This window comes from Entelurus aequoreus, linkage group LG18, assembly GCF_033978785.1.
Source record: "Entelurus aequoreus isolate RoL-2023_Sb linkage group LG18, RoL_Eaeq_v1.1, whole genome shotgun sequence".
NCBI classification, from domain to species: domain Eukaryota; kingdom Metazoa; phylum Chordata; class Actinopteri; order Syngnathiformes; family Syngnathidae; genus Entelurus; species Entelurus aequoreus.
The window spans coordinates 11,464,066-11,475,411 of NC_084748.1; the positions used below are offsets into that span (position 1 = coordinate 11,464,066).

An 11,346-nucleotide genomic window follows, 5' to 3' on the forward strand; every position below is an offset into this window, starting at 1 on the left:
GCTCTAAGGTGCAGAGGTTCAAATGTTGCGTTCGAGGATAGTCTGTAATATTCTGCTCTATAGTGGAGAGGTTCAAATGCTGCATTCGAGGATAGTCTGTAATATTCTGCTCTATGGTGCAGAGGTTCAAATGTTGCATTCGAGGATAGTCTGTAATATTCTGCTCTATGGTGCAGTTTCAAATGTTGCTTTCGAGGATAGTCTGTAATATTCTGCTCTATGGTGGAGAGGTTCAAATGCTGCGTTCGAGGATTGTCTGTAATATTCTGCTCTATGGTGCAGAGGTTCAAATGTTGCTTTCGAGGATAGTCTGTAATATTCTGCTCTATGGTGCAGAGGTTCAGATGTTGCATTCGAGGATAGTCTGTAATATTCTGCTCTATGGTGCAGAGGTTCAAATGTTGCGTTCGAGGATAGTCTGAAATATTCTGCTCTAAGGTGCAGAGGTTCAAATGTTGCTTTCGAGGATAGTCTGTAATATTCTGCTCTATGGTGGAGAGGTTCAAATGTTGCGTTCGAGGATTGTCTGTAATATTCTGCTCTATGGTGGAGAGGTCCTGATCCAATGACCACAAAGACCTACTCAGTGGCCTAGTGGTTAGAGTGTCCGCACTGAGATCGGTAGGTTGTGAGTTCAAACCCCGGCCGAGTCATACGAAAGACTATAAAAATGGGTCCCATTACCTCACTCAGCATCAAGGGTTGGAATTGGGGGTTAAATCACCAAAAATGATTCCCGGGCACGGCCACCGCTGCTGCCCACTGCTCCCCTCACCTCCCAGGGGGTGATCAAGGGTGATGGGTCAAATGCAGAGGACAATTTTCACCACAGCTTGTGTTAGAATAATTGTTTCTAAATTATCACAAAAACTTTGTGTTACATTTGAGTGCCCGGTGAGAAGACAAAAAACCTACCTACCTAAACCTTTGAAACCTACCAAGAAGAAGGCTCTTAAAACTCCACTGTGTAAGGGGGAAAGCCACATGAAGGCTTTTCTGTGTTCTTTGATGTATGGTAATCAACAGAAAGATATTGTTCTAACCCAAGGACTTCAAAGCAGAGAGAAGACAGGATCTGCCCAATTTCCAGACAACGTCTTTTTGAACCTCCTTTTTGAACTGGTTTACGGACGTCTTTTTGAACTATTTTACGACCTCTCCTTTTGAACTGTTCGGTAACCAAAGGCAACGCTGTTTACGACCGACTTCCCTATGGAAGCAGCGGTGGTCATGTGGTCGGGGAAAGTCAAATAAAGAATGAGTGGTACAATCTTTCGCCAGAGCGTGCTGAGATACTGTACAACGGTACAGTGTACAGGCGACTCTCCTCAATATTGAGTCCAATTTGAGTTCTGTCTCTGTTTGATTCTTTGCTTCTTGTCTTGTTTAATAGATATCATCAGTGTTTGAACCTGACACCTAGTGTGTGCGTGACAATCATTGGTACTTTAACTTAACAAAGAGACAATATTGGTTTTGTGATTGGTCCTAAAAACCAACCCAACCAGAGCTAATCCTATGATCACTTGGATATAAAACACAAAGAAGAGTGCGAGTCAGAAGGTCAGAAATGTCCTTTTTGATGGCGTGTCAACAACACCCGGACCATCAGGTAGTGCCTGCCATGGCCGCCATTAAGTGTTATTTCACTAAAAATAAATTTCTGCTGATATCAAGTCTGATCAATATTGTATTGGCTGATACTCTAGGCTCTGACATGAGTATTGGAAGGGGGACGCCCGTGACTGTAACTTTACGATGTTGCGTTCAATCTCCGTGAAATTTGGCACACACTTCAAGATGATTGACAAGCACATGTGTGCCAAATTTGAGCAAGATTGGTTGAAAAACAAGTGGTATCTCAAAAAAATAAAAAATAATCCTGCTGATATCGGGATATAAATATAAAACACATAGAAGAGTGCGAGTCAGAAGGTCAGAAATGTCCTTTTTGATGGCGTGTCAACAACACCCGGACCATCAGGTAGTGCCTGCCATGGCCGCCATTAAGTGTTATTTCACTAAAAATACATTTCTGCTGATATCAAGTCTGATCAATATTGTATTGGCTGATACTCTAGGCTCTGACATGAGTATTGGAAGGGGGACGCCCGTGACTGTAACTTTACGATGTTGCGTTCAATCTCCGTGAAATTTGGCACACACTTCAAGATGATTGACAAGCACGTGTGTGCCAAATTTGAGCAAGATTGGTTGGAAAACATGGCCGCCATCAAGTGGTATTGCAAAAAAATAAAAAAATAAATTCCTGCTGATATCGTTTCTGAACAATAATGTATCGGCCAAGCTCTGATATTAGTGTTGGAAGGGTGACGCCTTTCACTGTAACTTTACGATGTTGCGTTCAATCTCTGTGAAATTTGGCACACACTTTAAGATGATTGACAAGCAGAATTTGAGCAAGATTGGTTGAAAAACAAGTGGTATCTCCAAAAAATAAAAAATAATCCTGCTGATATCGGGATATAAATATAAAACACATAGAAGAGTGCGAGTCAGAAGGTCAGAAATGTCCTTTTTGATGGCGTGTCAACAACACCCGGACCATCAGGTAGTGCCTGCCATGGCCGCCATTAAGTGTTATTTCACTAAAAATAAATTTCTGCTGATATCAAGTCTGATCAATATTGTATTGGCTGATACTCTAGGCTCTGACATGAGTATTGGAAGGGGGACGCCCGTGACTGTAACTTTACGATGTTGCGTTCAATCTCCGTGAAATTTGGCACACACTTCAAGATGATTGACAAGCACATGTGTGCCAAATTTGAGCAAGATTGGTTGAAAAACAAGTGGTATCTCCAAAAAATAAAAAATAATCCTGATGATATCGGGATATAAATATAAAACACATAGAAGAGTGCGAGTCAGAAGGTCAGAAATGTCCTTTTTGATGGCGTGTCAACAACACCCGGACCATCAGGTAGTGCCCACCGCAGAGAGTGAAGTCTGTAAGACAGAGTCTGCCATGCCGCAGCTTTGCTGGTCTGGTTCTAGGCCACGGCCCAGTGGGCTTCAGTAGCTAGATCAGTCTAACCCCTCCAAGTCACGCTCTCTCTCCCTCGCCCTCAATGTCTGCCTCTCTCGCCCTGTTGCTAGGCTAAGAGAAGGCCGCCGGGATTACACGCTAAAAATAAGGTGTCCCCGATCCTCTTTTTTTTTTTTTTTTGCACGGATACATCTCAATCGTCGTCCTCGCGCTTTTTTCCCCTCCGTTCAGCCGCGTTATTCGTCTTTCTTTATCGGCGTCGGTCCCGAGCGTCTATTTCTGGCCGCACACGGCGCTGACAGCCGAGAGAGGACTTGACAGCGGATGTGCATTTGAACATCCCGGCAGGGAGGCCAGGCTGCGGCAGCACAAAAGGAAAAAATATGTGATAAAAGTCGGGCGGGATAAAAAAAAAAAAAAAAACCCCGTCTGCTCCAGTTTGAACCCCGCTGAGGGAGACGGCATCCTGGGAGAAGCTCAAAGAAAGAGAGATGGGAAAAGTGCTGGTGGAAATATGGTCAGTGGAGCAGATCTCAAGAACCCAGACCTCCTTGTTGCTCAGCCCGCTACCAAAGCGGCCACAGCAACAGAAGGCGGGGAAACGTTTGCCTTCCCGCCAACTTTGCCGAGCACGAGTTCAACGTTTGCTTGATTTGCCGTCGCTCTCTCAGCCGGTGCCATTTCCCGGTAAAGCTGTCCAGGTCTGAAGCGTCGACTCTGAACTGGCTTGGGGGTTGTTTTTTTTTCCCGGTGCCTCGTTCTGCGCGTTAGGTACCCTAACACTGTGCCGAGTACCCTAACATAAGGGTGTCATCCAAAACTAATGTAAAGTATCCAAACAACAGAAGAATAAGTGATTATTACATTCTAACAGAAGTGTAGATAGAACATGTTGAAAGAGAAAGTAAGCAGATATTAAAGATATCAGATATTATATTATATCCTCAAAGAACTACTCACCCCCAAATCCAACCTCTGAGGACAAAGCTACGAACAACGCCACTCCCAGTCTGTGGAACGCTCTCCCTGACCACCTGAGGGTACCACAGACTGTGTATGCTACTAAAAAAGGCTTAAAAACCCTTCTTTTTAAAAAAGCCTCTTTTTTTTTTTAGATATATGCATACTAGGTTTAGCTATTTGGCTGTTCTAGTTTTTATTTGTATTATTTATTTATTATCTTTTTATTTTTATTTATTTATTATTTTAAAATTTTTTTAATTATTTTTTTTAATACACTGTAGCACTTAGAGCAGGGGTCACCAACGCGGTGCCCGCGGGCACCAGGTAGCCCGTAAGGACCAGATGAGTAGCCCGCTGGCCTGTTCTAAAAATAGCTCAAATAGCAGCACTTACCAGTGAGCTGCCTCTATTTTTTAAATTTTATTTATTTACTAGCAAGCTGGTCTCGCTTTGCCCGACATTTTTAATTCTAAGAGAGACAAAACTCAAATAGAATTTGAAAATCCAAGAAAATATTTTAAAGACTTGGTCTTCACTTGTTTAAATAAATTAATTCATTAATTGTTTTACTTTGCTTCTTTAAACTTTCAGAAAGACAATTTTAGAGAAAAAATACAACCTTAAAAATTATTTTAGGATTTTTAAACACATATACCTTTTTACCTTTTAAATTCCTTCCTCTACTTTCCTGACAATTTAAATCAATGTTCAAGTAAATTTATTTTTTTTATTGTAAAGAATAATAAATCCATTTTAATTTAATTCTTCATTTTAGCTTCTGTTTTTTCGACGAAGAATATTTGTGAAATATTTCTTCAAACTTATTATGATTAAAATACAAAAAAAATATTCTGGCAAATCTAGAAAATCTGTAGAATCAAATTTAAATCTTATTTCAAAGTCTTTTGAAATTCTTTTAAAATTTTTGTTCTGGAAAATCTAGAAGAAATAATGATTTGTCTTTGTTAGAAATATAGCTTGGTCCAATTTGTTATATATATTCTAACAAAGTGCAGATTGGATTTTATCCTATTTAAAACATGTCATCAAAATTCTAAAATTAATCTTAATCAGGAAAAATTACTAATGATGTTCCATAAATTCTTTTTTAAATGTTTTCAAAAAGATTCGAATTAGCTAGTTTTTATCTTCTTTTTTTCGGTTGAATTTTAAAGAGTCAAAATTGAAGATAAACTATGTTTCAAAATTTAATTGTCATTTTTTTCGTGTTTTCTCCTCTTTTAAACTGTTCAATTAAGTGTAAATATCATTAATTATTAATAATAACATAGAGTTAAAGGTAAATTGAGCAAATTGGCTATTTCTGGCAATTTATTTAAGTGTGTATCAAACTGGTAGCCCTTCGCATTAATCACTACCCAAGAAGTAGCTCTTGCTTTCAAAAAGGTTGGTGACCCCTGACTTAGAGGTTGTTTACTCAATGGAAAGTGCCGTTTACAAATAAAATCTATTATTATATTAACAGTAAATGAACAAGTAGATTAATAATCCCTTGTTACAGCTTGTCCCTCATAATGTTGACAAAATAATAAAATGATAAATGACACAATATGTTACTGCATACGTCAGCAGACAAATTAGGAGCCTTTGTTTGCTTACTTACTACTAAAAGACAAGTTGTCTCGTACAAACTTGCAATAAAGAAACATATGTTTCATGTACCCTAAGATTTTTTGTTAAAATAAAGCCAATAATGCGATTTTTTTTGTGGTCCCCCTTATTTAAAAAAGTACCGAAAAGTATCGAATAACATTTTGGTATGGGTACCGGTACTAGGTGTGGTGAAATTAATCCCTGCATTTGACCCATCACCCTTGTTCAACCCCCTGGGAGGTGAGGGGAGCAGTGAGCAGCAGCGGTGTCTGCGCCCGGGAATTCCAACCCTTGATGCTGAATGTCAAGCAGGGAGGTAATGGCTCCCATTTTTTAAAGTCCTTGGTATGATTCGGCCGGGGGTTTGAACTCACAACCTACCGATCTCAGGGCGGACACTCTAACCACTAGGCCACTGAGTAGGTCATTGTGGTCATTGGATCAGGATATTACCGACTGTCCTCGAACGCAGCATAGGATATTATTTTTATTGATTTTATTGTCATTGCACAAGTACAACCAAATTATGTTTTCAGCACAAACCCGTTCAAGATTAGACAAACAAACAGTGTAAAGGGTTACAGAACAGGAACGCTGATGGGTCGCCATGAGGCGCCCCGTAAAAGATAAGAAAAAGGTAAAACGCTGGGGAAGAAGATAAGTAAAAAAAAATACAATCTACACTGGGCTCCTAAGAGGGCCGAGTCTGGAGTGGGAAAAAAAACCTCCATGCAATGCACACATAACATGTTACATTTAATAACTACAAACTCACAAAAGAGGGGGCGGGGGGATTTGGGGCCCGGGAGGTCGACTGCTGCTATGAAGCGCTGCCAGCAGACCATCACCCCGAGGGGAAACAAGCGGTGGTGAAGGCGTGGGGTGGGGGAGGGGAGGTGTGTGTGTATGTGCCCAATTGTCTTGGGTGTGATGATGTCATGTTCATAGACTGAGGCCGATCTGCAAAAGTTCGACTCCAGGTGTCGTTGAGGAGGGAGGGAGGTCAAAAGCGTCCATCATTGAGGTGTCCTCGGGGGTGTTTTTCAGAACAGCCTGGTCCTGTTGTTCACCGCGTCAAGGCCATTCGAGGGAGTCCAATCGTCGATTAGGATGTTTGTTTTCCGCGAGCAGACAATACAATGACTTGTCTGTTCTATTCGTCCATGCTGGCTGCTCTCGTATTCAATTCAATAAAGTCTTTGGGGTTTGAGCTAACGACCTACCGATCTCAGGGCGGACACTCTAACCCAGGGGTGTCCAAACTTTTTCCGCTGAGGGCCGCACACTGAAAAATCAAAGCAAGCGGGGGCCATTTTGATATTTTTTATTTTAAAAACCAATACAATATATGTATAAAAAATATACATTTAGGCTTGATCCCAGTGAACCCAAAGAGTTTGGGTCAAAAAAATATAAAAAATACGTCATTATTTAGTATTATTATTATTATTATTATTCAAAGTTTAAATCTCTAGATCAACATTAGGTCTATCTGTCAAAAAAACGTTTTTAAACATTTAAGTTGTATGCCCTTTTTGTCAAAGAAAACCCAGGTTTTTTTTATAGAAAAACCCCCACCAAATATGAAATATTTTCCCCCAATTAAATTTTAAAGTAGAATATATGAGATTATAAAATAATTGGAGCCTTAAAAAGGTCAATAACTCATAACAACATTGACATTTTTTGAGCAATGACACACGCAAAAAAAAATCCCACTAAAATGATTGGGGATCCAAAAGGGTCCTACTCATTAAAGTGTTAAAAAATAAATTATACTCTTTTTTTTTTTTACTGATTACTTTTAGCACAATAATCTCGAGATCAGCTTCAGATCTGTCCGTCAATTCTAAGTTTTATTGTTGTTTATGTTTTTTGTTTGTTCGTTTTAGGCCCTTCTTTTTAAAAAAAAAAAACAACAGCTCAGTTTTTTATATGGCAAACACAAAATATGCAACATTTTCCCCAAAGAATATCTCAAAGTGCAATATTTAATGTGACGTAATTGGAGCCTTGAATAGGTCAATAATTCATAATGACGTTGATTTTGATTAAATATTATTTTTTAAAGAAAGAAACAGCCTGCATGGCAGCTTTGTGTTATTAGAGCAAACTTTTTCCACTGAGGGCCGCACACGGAAAAATTAAAGCATGTGGGGGCCATTTTGATATTTTTCATCTTCAAACCATAACAAAATATATGCATTTTTTATTTATTTTACCTTTAGGGGTCCCGGGGACCATAAAGGGTCTCAGTCATTAAAATGTTAAAAATAAGTCTGATTATTATTTTTTTAAATTATTTAACGCTTACAGTAAATCTCTATATCAACTTCAAGTTGATATAAAGTAATAGAAATTAAAAAAAATGTTTTATGGCTTTTCTGTCAAAAACAACTTAGTTTTTTTATAGTAAAACTAAAATATGCAGTATTTAGTCATTAGAGCCCTAAAAGATCAATAATGCAGGACACCATTGATTTTAATTCTTTCATATTTTTGAGTAATCACAGTGAAAAGATAAATAAAAAATCACTAAATTTGGGATCCAAAAGGTGCCCCACTCATAAAGTGATACATTTTTATTAGGTTTTTCTTTTACTTTCAACACTTAAGTTACGAGATCAACTTCAGATATATCTGTCCATTTTATCCTGGAACTATTATTTTGTTTGTTTTATGCGCTTTTGTCAAAGAAAACTTTGATGTTTTTATATGGCTACTACCAGAGGTGTGGACTCGAGTCACATGACTTGGACTCGAGTCAGACTCGAGTCATGAATTTGATGACTTTAGACTCGACTTGACAAAATGTAAAGAGACTTGCAACTCGACTTAGACTTTAACATCAATGACTTGTGACTTCACTTGGACTTGAGGCTTTTGACTTGACATGACTTGCTACTTTCCCCAAAACCCAAACCTTAAAAAGTTATTTGGGAGCGCTCCGTAGCTTTCATTTTGTACGTGTCTGTCTGTCTATAAGCGTGTGTGCTGCTTGTCAGCTGGTGTGCTGTCAGTACAACAGCCAATCAAATTAGTTATACGTTGTTTTCATCACACAGCATTCATCCAATCCAATTGCAGGACAACCACCAAACAAGAGTTGTCAAACAATGCGGCAGTGAGAAACAATTATGCCAAAGTTGGTTTCGTTCGGTTATAAAAACTACGACTTGGTCAACAAAAAACAAATTGCCGTATGCAAATCACGCAGTTGGAATATTACAGACGGAGACGCAACAACTTCCAACTTCGTTGGACATTTGAAGTTGCACAAAGAAGGGTAAGTTTTGAATGTAAGATAACGTTTATTGGCTAAGTAACGTGACTTTTATTTGCTGTGTAGTTAAATCAGTGAGGCTGTAAACTCACTGCTAACGTTATAACCATAGACATCTTATAAGTAGACGCAGCATCGAGCGCTACTGCCTACTGGCGCAGACGAGACGCGGAGCCGCCATCTTGGAGTGGTGATCCGCTCCACTCAGTGCAATTCATTTGGCAGGAGCAATGAACTGTCAGCAAATTTAATTCATCTTACCTCACTGAATACCACTCATTTTCACGCGTTTTTTTTGTCATACGTGTAGCTATGATAACGGACACATGTTTTGGCGTTTTTATTATTCACAGTTTGCTTAACAGTAATATAATATTCTTATACGCTATAAGTGACCAGACGTCCGAGATCAAAACTGGGAATATAATCCCAGAGAAGAGGGAGAAAAACGGTCAGCTATTTTTAAGTTGAAGATACAATATGATTAGATTATATATACATGCGTATATCCTACATAAACAATGTATGAATACATTAGATATCTATATATCTTATAGACTGTAACTCTGTTGCTGCAGCAGCAGAGAGTTTATTCTGTCTTGACACTTTGTATTGATATTTTCTATTACATTCTTCCCTTAAATGATTATGTTTACAGTGATTGTTTTATATCTATTTTTTATGTATGTCGCTTTGGATAAAAGCGTCTGCCAAATACTTAAACATATATAAACACCTGAAAGTCTTTATATCAGCTAAAACCACCAATCTGTTTCACTGGATTCAGAATAAAACCAAATGCTGTCTTACCCAACAATGTTAGTATTTGAATATTGTTACTTGAAGACTTATTCCTGGTTACAATTATACTGTTAAGAAAGTATTGTCTTATACTTTGCCTAAAATGAGAATGCATCATAATCAGTGGCGGCTGGTGAATTTTGTTTTAGGTGGGGCTGAAAGTTTGTAAACCAAACCCCTGTAGGGGCGTCATCCTCCCCCAGAAGATTTCTTTGTGATTCTCACATACAAATATTGAAGATCTTTGCTCCTTCTCAACTTTGTGGTAATGTTATTTTCATAAAATACAACCATTAGTATGTTAATGTTTGTTTTTTGCAAATGTGTTTATTCTGTAAAGGAATGAGTTAAATGTTTAAAATTGTTTAAACTATTAGAATGACTGGTTAATAGTGCTATTATGAATTGCAATGTCAGCACCATTTTTTTTCCTGCAATTTCAAATGCACTTGTTTTAATAAATAAATACAGCGTTTTAAAAGCATACACAATCTGTGTAAAAATATTAGTCTGTGGTTAAAAGGACTTGAAAGGACTCGAAACTCAAAATGCAGGACTTGGGACTTGACTTGAGACTTTCTAGTCTTGACTTTGGACTTGACTCGGGACTTGCCTGTCTTGACTCGGGACTTGACTCGAGACTTGAGGGCAAAGACTTGAGACTTACTTGTGACTTGCAAAGCAATGACTTGGTCCCACCTCTGGCTACTACACATTATATGCAATATTTACCACCATAAAACATTTTAAAGTGAAATATTTGAAGTAATTGGAGCCTGGAAAATAATTCATTATAACATGGATTTTTTTTTGTCTTTTTTTTTTTTTTTTTTTGAGCAATGTCAAAAAAAAAAAAAAAAATGAAGAAAGACAAAAGAAAGAAAAAACAGCCTGCATGGCAGCTTTTGTGTCAACATTGCAACTTTTTCTCGCTAGATTTCACCTCATTCCACTTTTTTTAATGTTCTTTTTTTATTTTTACAATAGTATTTCCAGAATGTGTGAAACAATTAGCTGCGGACCGCAAATGGCCCCCGGGCTGCACTTTGGACACCCCTGTATTAGAGTAAACCGGGGGTCGGCAACCCGCGGCTCTAGAGCCGCATGCGGCTCTTTAGCGCCGCCCTACTGGCTCTCTGGAGATTTTTCAAAAATGTATGAAGAATGGAAAAAGATGAGGGGAAAAAAATCTATTTTTTTGTTTTAGTATAGTTTCTGTAGGAGGACAAACATGACACAAACCTCCCTAATTGTTATAAAGCACACTGTTTATATTAAACATGCTTCACTGATTCGAGTATTTGGCGAGCGCCGTTTTGTCCTACTTATTTTGGCGGTCCTTGAACTCACCGTATAGTTTGTTTACATGTATTGATTGATATAACTTTCTCCGACTTTCTAGGACGTGTGTTTTATGCCACTTTTTCTGTCTCATTTTGTCCACCAAACTTTTAACGTTGTGCATGAATGCACAAAGGTGAGTTTTGTTGATGTTATTGACTTTGTGTGGAGTGCTAATCAGACATATTTGGTCACTGCATGACTGCAAGCTAATCGATGCTAACATGCTATTTAGGCTAGCGATGTGTACATATTGCATCATTATGCCTCATTTGTAGCTATATTTGAGGTCATTTAGTTTCCTTTAAGTCCTCTTAATTACATTTATATCTCA

General features: G+C 38.3%; 1 protein-coding gene across 1 annotated transcript in view; it reads left to right on the forward strand.

The window, feature by feature from the left end:
• LOC133633792 (voltage-dependent calcium channel gamma-2 subunit-like) overlaps positions 1 to 11,346 on the forward strand; it is a 92,191-nt gene that overhangs the window by 77,324 nt on the left and 3,521 nt on the right. The gene's annotated exons all lie outside the window — the stretch shown is intronic.